General features: G+C 46.2%; 1 protein-coding gene across 2 annotated transcripts in view; it reads left to right on the forward strand.

Annotated features, from left to right (window-relative positions):
* Positions 1–324: 324 nt before the first annotated feature.
* The window catches only part of PPP6R2 (protein phosphatase 6 regulatory subunit 2), a 744,860-nt gene continuing 731,753 nt past the window's right edge, over positions 325–13,431 (forward strand). For both annotated transcript variants that reach the window (XM_078677857.1, XM_078677853.1), the window contains exon 1: positions 325–495. The gene's annotated coding sequence lies outside the window, so the exon portion shown is untranslated. The remainder of the gene's footprint in view (positions 496–13,431) is intronic.

Below are 13,431 nucleotides of genomic sequence, written 5' to 3' on the forward strand. Positions count from 1 at the left end.
TACGTTGTGGAAGAACTCCCCCCTTCCTTGTACGAGGGCAGCAGTATAAACAAACACCGTTTTCTTCACAACTAACTCAGTACGCCGACACCAGCTAGAAATCAAATGAAGGATTCTTTTTAAAATCAGGACCTACACCCATTGCGCTACCATTCTAGTTCTCTGTTGGAAGCTGCGGTCTCTTTTCTATCTTTACATCCACTTCTGTGGCCCGGAAGATGACAGTCCCCAACACTCTATGCTCCGATGACATTCTCGCACTCAATACTCTATGACATTCTCCATGAGCTGTGGATAGCCTTCTAAAACTGCAGCGTTGGTTTCGCTCTCTTGCGCCCTCTGTCTTGGCGGACCTCCTCCGACAGGCACTGCGCTAATAACAGCCCATCCTGAAAGCGACTGAGGCCCAAGCCTTATCGTGAGCCTGCGGAAGACATTGAGTCTGGGCCGGAACATTGCGAGCCCAGCTAAAAGCCGTGTGCGGCGGGGAGCGAGGTAGGAGTCTGGTAGAATGGGAGAGCCAAATGTGCTCGGGGAGTCACAACCCGGTTGGGGTTCCTGGAGCGCAGCGAGCAGGGGGTGGGTGTGATGGGACACCTAATTAGGTGATGATGGAGCAGTGGCAGACCGGGCATAGGAGTTGGAGAGCAATTAGCGTAGCCACAATATTGATAGAACACCCAGAATGAAGTTGGGGAGTGAGGTGATAGGGCCAAAGCTCACTGTTTGTGGTGAAGGGTGAACGAGCAGCCAAGTTGAGGACGTTTATCAAACACCCAAGGTGTGAAAGGGGTCGCTCCTCCAATTTCGAAGAGAGCATTCATGATACTGCAAAACTGCAGTGCTCGAGCGGCAGAGCATAGGCGGGGGGCATCGGAACACTTAAAGCGGGGGGGGGGGGGGGGGAGTGCCGTGCCGTGTGGTGATAGAACACGGGTGGGGGGCGGAGTTGACAGGAGACTAGAGGGCGATAGTAAATACTATACAGAAGTTGGGAGTAAGGAGGTTGATAGGTTACCAGAGGGGTGAGGGGATACAACCCCATTTGGGAAAGAGAGGTTTGTGGTGGGGGGAGAGAACACCAGAGGGGAAAGAAAGGGTAGTGATAGAATACCAGAGGGAGAAATGGGATGGGGAGAGGCGTTGTGATAGAACACCTGAGCGTAAATTGGAGGGGGGGGGGGGGTGATGAGAGAAGACCATTAGGAGAAATAGTATAGAGTGGTGGTGAAGCAACACAAGAGAGGCGAGGGTGTGATGGACCATTGGGTGGGTTGGTAGCGGTTGATCGAACACCACAGGAGAAAGTGAGGTGGGTGATAGAACATCAAATGGGATAGTCGGTGATAGAACAGAGGGGAAAGAGGGTGGTGGTGATAGAACACCTGAAGAGGTAAAGGGGTGGGAGTTGTGATAGCACACCAAAAGGGTTAAGGGGGTGGGGTTCGTTATGGAACACCAGAGGGGGAGGTAGTAGAACACCAAAGGGATAAGTGAGTGGTGGCGGTGATAGAACACCAAGAGGGAAGCGGAGTTGGTGAGCACACCAACGAGAAAACGTGGCGGGTGGTATTAGAACACCAGATGGGAAGATGAGTGATAGAAGATAGGAAGTAAAGGATGGCATGATAAAAACCCAGGAGATACAAAAGGGGGTGGTGATAGAATAACATTGCATGGGTGATAGAATCCCAGTGATCGCTGAGGGGAAGGATATTGCTGTGCTATTATTCAGGTGGTGATAATTAACCAGAGATTCCAGGGGTATTGGAACACCAGAGGTAGGCAAATGGTGCAGTTTTGGGCGGCTAAAACACCAGAGATGGGGGTGTTGGAATTAATGTCCTTCCTATGTTGAACAGGTGTATACCCCTGCCATGAGAGCTTGTGAAACCTGTATCTTGACTTTTAGTTTGGTCCTGGTATTCTACTCTAGTATATGCGCAGAGATCTAGTCCTATCCCTGGTATTGTGAAGTTCAGAGTCTGTTTAATGAACTGGGGAGGCACGAAGTGTGCCTCCTAGTGCCCTGAATGCATCACTAAAATCAGTGGTGGCACAGTACCAGGTCTTTGAATCTATAATCTAACCAGACTATTTTTATCTGTGTAAAGCCGTGGTGGCACAGGTTGGGGGGGGGTGGGGTGGGGGGGTCAGGGGAGGGGGTGTTGGAGGAGGAAGGGGTATGTAATAAAAAAAAAACACTTACCTTGTCGCTGCGTCTCTGCTCTGTCTCTCTTCACTGGGTCCCTGGCGGAACAGCAACCAGGAGGCACCCCAGGCTCTCCTGACCAATTGCAAATCTGCAATACTGCGTTGTTATTGATCTAAGTGCTGTGGTTCGTCGCTCAGCCAAGGAATGGGGGCCTGGGCATGTTCTCCACGCAGGCTGCAATGCAACCTGCATGCGGAACATGCAAAGTGCGCTTGAATGTTAGCCGTCCCGAGAGGGCCGGCCAAGCATTCATGCACACTTGGAGTGGGCAAACCACTCCTCCCCTGCTCTAAGAGCAGAACAGCCCGCCCGCATGCAAAGCAGCTGGAAACAATAAAATGCTGATAAGTTATTATCATTTTATTTTCCCTTTCCTCACACTGCTTAAAGGCAGTAGGGTGATGTTCCTCCGCCTTAGTGGAGGAGCTGCCACTGGTGTTAACCCCTTCGACGCTGATGACGAGCTGGGCTCGTCATGAGGTAGCCTCCTCGCACGCTCATGACGAGCCCAGCTCGTCACGTAAAGTGCGCTTTTGAAAAAGTCAGCGTACGAGCGGAATTCCGCCCGCACGCATGCGGTTAAGGAGAGGAAAGCCTACTGGCTTCTCTTGCATAGAGTTCACCATTATGTGAAGCCCACAATTGTGAGCTGGCACGCTTGCTGTGTGCACGTGTAGTGCCTGTATGTGCAATGAGTGTTTAGAACATGTATAGTGGCATGATTCTTTGTGTGAGTCCAAGTACTTAGGCTAATGAGATCCATTTTGGATGCTCCTGGTTTTAGCATTGCAGAAGATGGAGGTTGAGTACCGCTTCAGCCCAGACAGTGTAAGTGTATCTCCTACATTCCTGTAGCTGTAGGAGAAGACCTAGACCCTGAAGTGGGGAGGAAGGAGACACAGCTACCTTTACAAATTAAATGAGGACCTAATTAATAAAGGCCTTATGATTAGTTCTTCTTTCGCACTTACATTTGGTAGATGGTCTGGGACTGGAGTATCTGTTGCTCAAGGTGAGGAAGTTTCTAACCTGGGTTTCTATTTTGTCTGTTCCTGATAACTGCTTTAGGAAGATTGATGACATCTATGTGCAGTAACCTTCTATTTCATTGTCTATGTTTCAGATACTTCTGCTTAAAACTAGTCCACTGCTACCTGCTGCAAGTCCCATTGCTTTACACAGAGGCTGTGTCTGGAGAGCAGCCTGAGATTTATATTTGAAAGAGAACCAACCCAAATTGGTTCTGAAACCGTAGGCAGTTTATTGACCCCTCCCCCACCCCCACTTTATTGGAAGTGTGTATAAAATTGGGATCTAAACCACCCAGCTTTGTTCTTCTTGGCCAAGGGAGGGAAGGCTCCGCAGAGTATTCTAAGAGCTTTGATGCATCTAGGGCTAGTGTCTGCCTAGCAACCAGTCTCTGGACATCCTTTGAAGCCTGCACTTTCGGCTGGTAGAGCGGAGTGTCGTCCTCAAGTGCCTTGAAGCCTGCCTGTCTGCCTTCGGAGAGAGGGAAGGAATGTGCGTTATCCTTCAGGATGGGGTATTGTCCAGAGGGGAAGGCCATAATATGCCTGGCGTAAGGAGCATTCAGAGAAAGCTGACTGGCCCAGAGAGCAAAACAAGGAGTGACCACAGAGATTGATGGTTTAGGGTAATGATAGAACGCTTGAGATGTGAGTGTTGAGGGATTAATGGAGCACCTGGGTATGTTTTGTGTAAAAACACTTGAGGGGAAGTGATTGAGTACCTGGGATGTGGGCAAGGTATAGAATACACAAAATGTGAGGGAGGTAGAATACTCAAGATATGTTGGGGTTAGAATACCCGGAATATTGGAAGGGGGTGATAGAATACTTGCGATATGGGTGGGGTGTGCATGGGTGACAGCAGAATACCTGCGACGTGTGGAAGAGGGTAGAATATCTGAGATGTGAATGTGTGGAGGAGGGAATAGGGTACCCGAGTGGTGAGTGTGTGGGTGGAGCACACCTGAGAGGTGTGTGTTGGGGATAGAATTTTTGGAATGTGTGGGTTGGGAGGATAGAACACCTGATGGATGTGTATGTGTGGGGAGGGATGAAACGCCTATGACATGTGTGGGGATAGAACACCTGGGACGTGTATGTATGTGGGGCTGGAACACCTGAGATATGTGTGGGGGGGGGGTGATAGAACACTTGAGGTAGTGAATAGAACACCAGAATATGTGTTTGTGTGTTTCTGATAGATACTGGGGGAAAAGAATATAAACAAGCATTTACAATGCAACGGTTTCGCCTTTGAAAAAGTTAGAGCTATTGGCATTGTAAATGACAACATTTTTATTTAGGTGTTGGTTTTCAAAACAGATAAATAAATGGCACTGTCATTTACAATGCCAATAGCTTAATCTCTTGCAAATGCCACACAAACACACAGACCCACAGAGTCCCAGACACATACATACCTGCAGAGCCACACGTAGTGCTTTAATTTAGTGTACTGTCTTTGTTTCTAGGCTATGTAAATAGAAAGTTACTTTTAATTGATTTAATCACATGTTTTCTTTCTAAAAATTGGCAGGGAAGGAAAACCATGATTTGATGCAATATCAGTTTGGATTAAAGCGAAATCCTGACTGGAAGACGAGACGACACATTCCTCTGTGTTTTACTCTCATCTGTGAATGATAATGCAAATGTCCATGGGTTAGAACGAGTTCTGAAACCAACATAAATGTGGCTTTGTTGTTGGTTCAGCGTAACATTATTGAAATATACACACTTGAGAAGCTGATGTGGAACGGTCTGCATAGAAATTAACTGTTCAGGAGTAGGTAGTGGCTTTTGTTTGAAATATTTTGCAATATAAAAGCATACACACAATTAGGGTAGGTAGGGATGGCTCTAAATCACCCCTCCCTGACTTGTAAAGGGAGGCTGGTGCAGGTGTGTGTCCAGGGAGAGGAGGCCCCATATCCACTGAGAATCAGTTGATTTAGGTTAAAGGAAACAGTGCAGCTGTGTACAAAGGGCATCAGGCTTGTAAAATGCCCAAGCACACCACAGGCTGTGAGTGAGAGTCCGCGTGCCTCTGCTGGACACTACCTATGCTCCCAGTCACTACTTTACACTTCCAGCCCATGAACTGATCAACTGTTCTAGCTAAAGTAATCGTCTACTAAGCTGTAGTCTTTTGAGGGGGCTAGCCTGTTTGCCCGATTCTAGCAATTATCAGAAGGTACCCAATATAGCACCACCTCATGTGCAAATAAGGTTGTTTCTTACTGTAGTTTTTGCAATCTCAGATTGTTGCATGCAATCTCAAAAAACAAAAGCCTCCTCTGTATCCGATGAGAACTGACCTGGACTTGCTTGAAAAGTTGCCTTAATCCAGATTTTTTTTCCTTCAGATTGCACACACCTTTTTGCAAATATCACAACCTCTATTTCAAACGTCATACCTCTGAAACCTAACAATACCTAAACTCCTGAAGTTAGTCTGCCACCCACTTGCAAAAATTCACATACCCTCCTCCTACCGAAGAGCACACTTAACTCCTATTAATTTAATCCACTACGTAGACCGGAGCAAATGCAAAATAATTGTTTCCATTAGAGCACAAAACTAATCCAAATACCGAACTATAACCACTGAAAAAGCACTCGCTTGGGATCCGAAGCACCATGCTACTTGGCTTAAAATAATTGAATTGCTATACTAGAGTAGAAGCGTTGTACACGTGCAATTACATAATACAATATATTACCCTCATGGCCCAAACTCAAACCATAACAGCAGTCGGGAAGAGGTAGTTTATGTAGGCTTTATTATAATTCCCTAATGCTGCTAGACACACCTAAGAAAAGACCGCTACGGATCATGTCTTCTCCAAACCCAATCAAAACTCCCATGAGAAAATGTTCCATAATGGTTGCAATACAATATAAAAAAACACAAACATTGGCATAGCCAATAGGTCTCGCCTTTGGAACCCTATAAATATTTAGTTATCCAGAACAATATCCTTGGTGCAGCAACATTAACTGTTGCATGGTTAAACACTTATAAGGTCCCAAAGGCGAGACCTATTAGCTAGCGGCCAAACAAGGGGGGTTCCCTATCCAGATCTTCAGTGGGAATTTGCCGGACAATTTACATTAAGATGTTTTATACTTCATGGACATTTTCAGGGTTGTCTTTGCTTTGTTGTGAAAACTAAAGGGCAGACCGAAACGAAGATCTGAACCCATCTACCCTTGAACAACCAACATAGTACCATGGCACTCGTGCACTGCAATGCTTGCACAGAATGATCAATGCAAACACATTTGCACCGATTGCTGCAGAAGCCCGTTTTGTGCAGCCATCCATCTGTGAAAATATTATATCGGTGCAAAAAAAGCTCAGGCAAAATTCACTGCACTTGTACAAAGTTTGCATAGTCTGGCCACACTTAGAAGTTTTTCGTTGTCCAGGCTGCAGTTACACGTGTGCTTACAAGCATCTTTCTGAACGTGTACGTGTGTGTTTGAGAGAGAAAAACAGAGCGAGAGAGAGAGAGGGGCATAATATAAGAGAGAAACAGAGACAGTCATGGAGACAGGCTGCGGAAAGAGTGACTGAAAGAGAAAGAGTAAAAGAAGGGGAACAGCAGAGAGTCATGAAAGCTGAGAGCAAAAAATGTGCATGCAAAAGGGAGAACGAGAGTGCCACGGAGGCTAAGAGTAAATGTGTGTGTGTTTGAGCGTGCGAGTGAGAGAATACAAGGGACGAGTGATAGCTATGAAAGGCAGATAGAGCGTGCACTTGGGAGAATTAAAAAAAAAGGATGCGGAAAGAGTGAATGAAAGAGAAAGAGTTAAAGAAGGGAACAGCAGAGAGTGTCGTGGAAGCTGACAGCAAAAAATGTGCGTGCAAAAGGGAGGACGAGAGTGCCACGGAGGCTAAGAGTAAATGTGCGTGTGTTTGAGGTACAAAGTTTACGTAGTCTAGCCACACTCAGATGTTTTTCGTTGTCCGGGCTGCAGTTAGACTTGTGCTTACAAGCATCTTTCTGAGAGTGTATGTGTGTGTGTTTGAGAGAGAAAAACAGAGTGAGAGAGGGGCAAAATATGAGAGAGAAACTGAGACAGTCGTGGAGAGACAGATAGGCTGCGGAAAGAGTGAATGAAAGAGAAAGCGTAAAAGAAGGAGAGCAGCAGAGAGTGTCATGAAAGCTAAGAGTAAATGTGTGTGTGTTTGAGAGTGCGAGAGAGAATACAAGAGACGAGTGACAGCTACGAAAGGCAGAAAGAGCATGCGCTTGGGAGAGTTAAAAAGAAAACAAGGAGAAACACGAGAGACGGCCTGCGGCCGTCAAAGTGAAAGTGGGGGAGGAGAAATGCGACACAGCAGGAGGGGGCGGAGCGGGGAGAGCGGCGTGAGGGTGTGAAGCAGCCGGGGCCTTTGAAGTGAAGCTAAGCTTCACTTCAAAGGTGTGGGAGGAGTGCTGCTGGTGATTGACTGGTGATTTGATGATGTGCACGCGCATTTTAGGTCAATGCGCTTGCGCATTGACCTAAAAGCGCACGGGCACAGCATCAAATCGCCAGTGGAATCGCCAGTTAGGTAAACTCTCGATAAGCCCCTATATATCGAGCTCCCGCTCAATGCGCATGCGCATTGAGATAGGTCGCTCGACCTAAAAAAAGGTAAACAGAAAGATTAAATGGTTCAAACTCATTCAATTAAATACATACATGATTGTGAGCAATACATATACGTTCTAAACAATAAATGACACAGTTACAATTTAAAAGTTTGACAGTACCTTGCCACACTAAAGCAGCTAAAATTAATGGTTAGTCATGGGTAATCACATATACATAATAAAAACCAATATTCTACAACTCAATCTTTTTCAATATGGCACCTGTACATTTCACAAACCACCTGTGAGTGGAGGGTCTTGCACACCTAATCAAGGAATTACTGCAAAAGCAAAGTTTTGTATGCCTAGTCTCGCAACGGGAAATTTTAAACACCTCTTTCATTCATTGTTAAGCTTGAGGAAACCATAAATTACATGAATTTTAAACTCGTTGATATTGTAAAATCCACAGCAACCCGCTAGGTGTGGGTTTATGCACACTTGACATTGTTCCTCCTATTATTAAAACCCAAAACCTTAATTCTAAAAGCAAGATAGAAAGCAGGTCTTACAAATCTCTACAGCTTACTGTAGGAGTAGGTGGTCAGCCCCAGCTCAGAATGTTTTCTTTCAGCAACCAGTTAGCTCTACTCAGTAGGATATGTCAATTAGATGTTTTATAAGTATTCTTTTAAATACACCATATGCCAGTCCAATTTGCCATATCTCCTGCATATCTATCAATGTTAGTAAGCAAGTATGAATGTAAACCATGGGGTTATGGTAAAGCCCTTAAGCTAAGCATTTAATGTGGCTCTTTGAATTTCTAATTTGGTGCCAAATCAGGACAAAGCAAGCTTCATTCCCAGGTGTACTTGGTTAGACTGTTCTTATGAGAGGGAGTTAGGTAACCTGAATAATATCGTTCATAATGATAATTGCCTTTTTCGTTTAACCAAACCAAGGTATCTGTAGGCTGGTAATATCGCAAATGCAGGACAGACTATCCATACACCACAACCATGAGTTCAAAACGTTTTTGCCAAATACTAAATCATTTGTGTTTGTTGTTTTTACTGTGGTCTTATTGTTTTTGCTGTACATATGAAGGACAATTGATGCAACAGGCAGATAGTAATTTAGTTCAATAGGATTATGTCAGATGCATACAGTGACGTCAAGTTCCACTCCTGCGGGGGGGGGGGGGGGGAGGGGGGGGGGGAGTCATGATTGGCCAAAGCAGTCCCTAAAACTGCTACATAGAGGCTGAAAGAGAGAAGGGTGAGCACACCACCTGGTTTCAACCCCCTGTAAATATAGACCCTAGAGGATAAAGCAGTGGCGCTGTTCAGCTTTATTTGAACTGAGATGCCACTGTATAACTGCCAGATAGCTTGTAACCCTATGCAATATCCAAATTATAACATTTATTATACGATAAGTTCCCATCGACTCAACAAAAGTGGTTTCATAGTTCACGAAGCAAGCATACAGTAGTTTTCCAGCATTCAAATATTTGCAACAACGGCAGTGTAAACATTTTGTCTGATGTACGATCAATGAAGCCTATTTAAAGAATGGCATAAGATGTTGATGTGCAACCAATCCACTTTGTAATTGATGCAGCAACTTCAAGATAAAGTATGGTCATTAGTCGATAGGTCTGTGCAGGGGCTATCTTATATGGCGGGCGCGGTAATGCCCCCTTCCCTGTATTCCGTAAACCCTTGCTGATTTTTACTGCCTCTCCATGCATATTAATGGCCCACTCGGGTGTTTTCGTGGCCCTTCCATGCTGAGAATCCTGGAGCCGGGCCTGCCACAATGACACCTTAAAAACAGTTTTCCAACATACAAGATGTCATCACGCGCAAAGGCGGCTACCCTTTATTAGTGAAGTGTCAGAAATATAATTATACACCGATTTCCCTTTTTACGGTTTCACTGAGCTAATGGACACCAACACAGGACCACATTCATTCCCTCACACCAGGCCAAACACTGAGGTATCCTAGGTGAGGCCAGGCCACGCCCCCCCGGTACCACCTCTTACCCACCAAGAGAGACATACCCTCTACCATGCCCCTAAACCTTGTCAGACCGCCATTCTCTTTTCCCCTCAAGATTTACCTGCACATCCTCATTCCGCAGCTCGTCGATCAGCACAGCAATGGGGTAAAGCGAGTCGTCTCCGTCAGCACCAGCCATCCTGAGCCCGAGAGAAAAGCACCACTTCCTGCCGCAAAGAGGAAGGCGCGGGGTCTCCGGGAGGAAGCGGCAGCTGGAGCAGGGGCGGGGAACCAGTTCTGCTGCCTAGGGCTTGCTCTTATTGGGCGTAGACGTGGAACGAGTACTGTTCTGACGTAAAAGTCATAGACGGCGGCCATCTCGAAAGTACAAAGCAGGGTAAACAGCACACGTTTCTGGTCTTTTGAAGGAACGTATCCGCTTGTTAGAAGACTCTTTAAACATTTAACAATATTTAGTATATGGGGTATAAATGCAGTAGTTTTATCATGAACTAACAATTGTTTCCTCTTATGTTATTCTCAATAACGCATTAAATTGCATTAGTTCGCTAGAGTATCTTCATATCGTTCTTTTACAGCCTTTCAATTATTTTACCGTGTTTTTGGTACCTTTTGCCACTGCTCCTGTCTATTGTGCAACTCCAATATGGCCCACTTGTCTCGTACATCATAATAAAGGCTGGTACGAGAGGCGAGGCTTAATTATCAATTTTCAATTATTCTCGAGGCTCTGCTAAAATATGAGCAAAACAAGTCAGGTCCCGGGCCGGCCAGCCAATCACAGCGCGGCCCGGGGAATGACGTCACGGGGGTGTCCCGGGCCGGTAGCCAATGACAGCGCGGCCCGGGACAAAGGGGCGGGGCTTAAAAAAAGCCCCAGAAACGCCCCCGAATCGCGTTTTCTCGAGAGAGCGCGATTGACAGCCTCTGTCTCCCAATGGCTAGCCTCCATTTATGGAGCTAGCCAATGAGAGACAGAGGCGGTGCCGACATCCATACTCTTGACAAAAGTTTTCGATCTGGGAGGGGCACTTCGTGCCCTCCCCAGGTCGAAACCTAAAAATGTAGTGGTGATGGAAGAATATAAAAAATGTAGTGGTGATGGTAGAATACTTGAGAGGTAAGTGGAGGAGAGGATACAACACCTGAGATGTGTTTGGGGAGGAGATAGGACACTTGAGAAGTCTATGGGAGAAATTCAGCACCCAAGTGGAGGGTGTGTGGCTTGGAAAGAACACCATGATTTGTGTGTGGGGAATTAGGAGTGGGATAGAACACCCAAGATGTGTGTGTTGGAGAGGATAACATGCATGAGCTGTATGTGGATGAGGGTGGTGAAGCACATGATGTATGGTAAGTGATAGGACTCCAGAGGGGCTGATAAAACAATAAAGCTTCTAGAGAGGGGTGTGATATTACACCGGTGTAGGAACCTCTTTCAGAGGGCCATGGGGCAAGCAGAGGTTACTGGGCCCAACCATGGGGGCAGAGGCCTTTTACTTCTGATGGTTCGAGGCCCAACCTACTATGGAGCCTGAGCAACTGGGCCAAGTACCCCTTCTGCATTTGACTCTGTGGTAGATATAGTTGAGCAGTCCAAGGCATCGGCGGTGGGGAAGGGGATGGAGGGGGGGAGTGGGGAAAGAGGGTGAATACAGGTTAGTGAACACAACTCATAACTCTGAGTGCACATCATTGTCAACAAATCGGTGTCTAGTCAAATACCTACTTTTATAATAAAAATACATATTTTTTTCCAGCTAGGTAACCAAAGCAAATGATTTGACTTATGCAAACAATAACACTTTCCCCTTGAGTTTGGGGCTCTAGTGCTCTGCTGTTTAATCCCTGTCCCACCCGCTCTGTAATATGGTAGGAGTTATTCCACGTTCGCTGGTGGCCGCATCCAGGGAATGCTCACTAGTAGTCCTTAACTTGAGAGTCCATTCCAACTGTTAAAAAGTAGTCAAGTGTCTTGGCACAACGGCTTTAGCAGCGAGTCCTCCAGGGCCAGATAGGCCCGTAATTAATCCCACCTGCTCAAGCAGTGAGGAAACTTGCAGTGTCTCAGTGGGTATCCTGATCGTGGGCACTCGCACTGCTCCGGTCCTGTCCAAGAATCGTCTGCATGCTTGAGGCTCCGTAACACCTAGCTTGCGTGCTCTCTTCTGAGCTTAAGCGGCCGGCTCCAGCAGCGATGGGAGTTGCTCCTCCAGGGGCACAGAGGGGATTGAATTCTGATGCTCCAGACGTTGGTTCTGGTGATGTGGCGATGCACTCACAGCGTCCTCCTCAGTTCATGGGGGTAACTAGGGCGCAATCCTCGATGCTTGGTGGTGACCCATGGGTTATGTGGTTCACAGTTCTCAGGTGACAGCCCTATCCCCAGCAGCTTTGGTATCGGCTGCCCCTCCTTTCATATGGTGTTGGCGTGACACTACTGGTCAAGGCACTCTCCACACAGTCTGTATCATGGCGGTCCCTCTTGACATACAGAGCCACCACTGGGCTCCGCACAGCTTCGACCCTTTTAATCCGGCAATAACTTTCACGCCGGTCTCTGCTGACACACACTGCTAGCTCTCACATTCAGAACACTTCACTCTTCATGTATGGTACTTCTCACAAGTACACATAGACCCAGTACATGTATTCACTGCACAGCACTACATCTCTCATGTAATGAATTCCTCACAGTTATAAATACACCAAATTCATGCGCTCACCATGTATGTACTGCTCTATCTCTGGACTGTACCCTTCCTAGGGAAACACAATCCAACACAGTCACAACTCCTGTGCTGCACAGCACTTTACATCTTACTCATGTAGGCCAAGGGTGAGTTAAGCACATAGCAGCAGAAAACTTTAAAAAGTGTATTAGCCTGTAGACCTCACTTCAGTGACACAGGCCAAAAAGGACCTTTTCGCTCCTCCTGATCACTACACTTTATGCTGCCACTACCACACTTGTGCTGCTTAATTCCTGGTGAGGCAGTAGCCTTTCACCACTAAATGGTTGGCGCTTTAGTTGCCCCCTTCCAGTCCAACAAGACCACAGTCCATGAGACCGGACTATGTCCAGGTGTACTTGCATGATCCGTATTTCTCTATGACAACAAATCAGCACTAGGGATCCAGACAACAATACAGTTGGGCACTCTGGGCAGGGGTACACATCCATTACTGTGCAGAGGGCTTTTTTCCCTAATAACTAGTGAGGAGGGGATTCTACAATAGAACGCCAGGAGCATGTGATAGGACCCCAGAAGGGGGAATGGAGTTGAACAGCTGACTGGGATGGGGATAGAATACCTTAGAGGTGGAGGTTGCTAACAGTTTTTGCAAAAAATGGGGACCCCCTCTAAAAGAGATAATTTGAGGTCTGGGAGAAGAGGGGAAAATCACAGCACAATATAGAGAGCTCCCTCATGACCTATTTTTCTTTCATAAATGTTGAACCAAATTCGGCATGGGCTATACAACAAAATCATGACCTCAACAAGATTCATAAGATGAAATAGATTTTATCGTTGTTTTTTTTTTTTTTTTGAAAATCTTTTTATTAACAT

Source organism: Lissotriton helveticus, chromosome 1_1 (genome assembly GCF_964261635.1).
Source record: "Lissotriton helveticus chromosome 1_1, aLisHel1.1, whole genome shotgun sequence".
In the NCBI taxonomy this organism is placed as follows: Eukaryota; Metazoa; Chordata; class Amphibia; order Caudata; family Salamandridae; genus Lissotriton; species Lissotriton helveticus.